Here is a 2,785-nt window from a genome sequence, read left to right as displayed (position 1 = left end):
TACAGAATGAAGAGACAGAAAAAGAGAGGCAGAGATCCACATTGAGGATTGGTAGAGAGCCAGAAAGTTCAGTCACCCAGATAGGAGATGAAAAGAGACTTCATTGCTTCTTTCTCTCTGGTGGGAGGAGAGATGGAAAGAAGAAATAAAGGAAAAGCAAAGGTTGGACAAGAAAAAAAAAGCTGGAAAAATTCAGTCCAGATAAAATCCTCTGAAAAGTCCCAAATTTCACTCTCTGTTTCCCATCTTCTGCCTTTCTTTTTTTTCCCATTATAATAGCCATCTTTATTTGTAAAAATTCAGATATAAAATGTATTCTTTCAGTCTTTCTGAGTTTTCCTTTTTACAAAAAAAAAAAAAAAAAAAAAATGGCGCATGAAAACTCTCCCCACTATCAATCCCCAGATGTTTGTCAAGCAGCCCTCCCCCACCCCCATATAGCTACATGCTTCACTAGGGACGTCTCGCTTCCCCTGCCTTTCTTTCTCATACCCTAACATTTCTCACCCTTCCTCTCATCCTAACATGCTTCTTCCTTAAGGACCTCTACACCATTCATACTATATTTTAATTCTACTTTTTAAATAATCCATCTACCCCCTTCATATTGCAGACACTGTTAATTTCCTTGCCCCCCTCTCTCTCCATTAAATTTTCTTGGAAAAAAAACCCAATTCTAGTTAAATTCAACAATTCAGCTTCTCTGCATCTATATATAGGCAGCTAAATATTGATGGAGAAAAATCTCAGAATTTTGCTGATTAGTATCACTTTTAAATTTATGCTCCCCAAACTCAACATTGTCAAATAATTCTACTTTTCCCTGGTAAATTCTCTTTTCTATTCTGCTCAATAACTATCCCATATCTCTCTTCTAAGATTTTCAACACTCCTTCTACTTCTCTCTCAGCAGATGACCTTGCTCATTGATAAAACAGATGTCATTAGATGAGACTGCCTTATTTTTCCAATACCAAATTCACCTGTTTATTTGCACCTATTCCCATGTACTTGGCCTTCTACCTTACCAAGATGAAAGAAATATCACTGTTCCTAAGTAAGGCCATCCCCTCTCAGCTCTGTGAAGAGATAAGAAAAATTAGATTCCTCTGAGTGCATAGCTAACATTCAATTTCATACCACAGCAAGGCTGTTCTCTATACTGTTGGCTATGTGGATTCAGTTCTCAGGAAGAATGATAATTCAGAGGTGGGGCTAAATTGCTAGGTGGCACTCTTAAGAGCTCATCTGGGTAAAACTTCCAATCCATTTCCTTGGATGAAAACAGAGGCTATATAACCCTAGGAAGCTTCCTCTTTGTGGTCTTAAGTTTCATCATAGTTGTCTGTTGGTGAGACACTTCCTACACCTCAGAGACATAGCCAGACTGCTGCTGGGTCAGAAAGATGCTACCTTCTTCTATTTTCTCCCCAAGACCTGCTTAATTATTAGCGAATACCTCACTGAGCACCCAAGACTTGAGGTGTCCTTACTAGTCGTCTTGTGGAGAGGGCATATACCTACATCTCCAGGCCAATAGCTGTAGCTGCTGACACTCTGCTATCTGTGATTACTTCTGTTTGTGCTGTGTCCCATTCAGCGGTGGCTGGAGTAGAAACAATCTATGATTGCTTGGCAAAAGGCAGAGCAAGCCCAGGGCTGGGATATAGATGCTTAGCACATAATCTAGGTGAACCGTATGTGGCTCAAGGCAACTTGAATCACATTTCTGAGTCTCTGGTTCCACCCTAAAAAGGAAAAACAAAACGAAAACCTCCTTTCACTATCTCTCTGAGGATACATGAAATAAGGCTTGTTTCACGCTTGGGTTGATGTTAGAGTGACTAGAGATAGAAACATTGTGGATTTTTCTTTTTTCTTTTTCTTTTTAATCTTGATCATTTAATATATTCAAAGAAACTGTAAGCCTAGAGTTGTCAGAAGTCACAGAAAGTGGGGGCAGGGTAGGGGAGCGGCTGTGGTAGCTCTTATTCGCAGATCCCTCGCTCAGATGTGCTTGTGTGCCAGATGGGTATTTTTTGTTGAGTTTTAGATGTTCAGTTTATTGTTGTTTCAAGGCGAGAGATCTGAGGACATCTCTCACTCTGCCATGTTTCTGACATCCAGCAATTTTTCTTAAGAGGATCCAAACTTGAGCTTAAATGCTCAGAAGTTGGTTTTGGTCAATTCATCTTGGGAGAACTCACTTATGCTGACCAAACTTAAAAGAGCATGGTATATAAGCTATATAGTTGACTTATGTAGTTCTACACAAAACTTACAGTAGCCTATGCAATCCTATTGGCTGATCAAATATTTGATGCTTTTGGAAGTCAAATATTATAATTGTTGCTTAGTGAACAAATAGTATTAGTTAGATAGTTTTAATATCTAACAGAACTGCATCCATCTCCTTTTATAAATATATCAATTGTTCACTTGTGCTGGCCAAACAGAGAATCCTCCTTCTTAAATGTCACTGGAGAAATATTGACTTATTTATTTATTTATTTTTTTGGTCGAAGAGGAGGAATTCTATGCAGACTATCTTCCCCTTCTATGAAGACAAGGTACAATTCAACTGATTGGGTTTCAGCTCAAGCCAAGTTAATACAATTTATTTTGTTTATGTTCACTCCAGCCATTTTATTATAATTGATCAGGTTAGAGTTTGATTGTGTTATGGCTCCAACCATTTTACTTTAAGTGATTAGGCTAGTAGAGCTTTAGATATATTGATAGGATTATGCTTTCCTGAAACTATTTCAGGTCATTTGCTTTTTCT

Source organism: Pteropus alecto, unplaced genomic scaffold (assembly GCF_000325575.1).
Source record: "Pteropus alecto unplaced genomic scaffold, ASM32557v1 scaffold220, whole genome shotgun sequence".
NCBI lineage: Eukaryota > Metazoa > Chordata > Mammalia > Chiroptera > Pteropodidae > Pteropus > Pteropus alecto.
The sequence above is the reverse complement of the archived record's forward strand: the minus strand, read 5'-3'. Positions refer to the sequence as shown.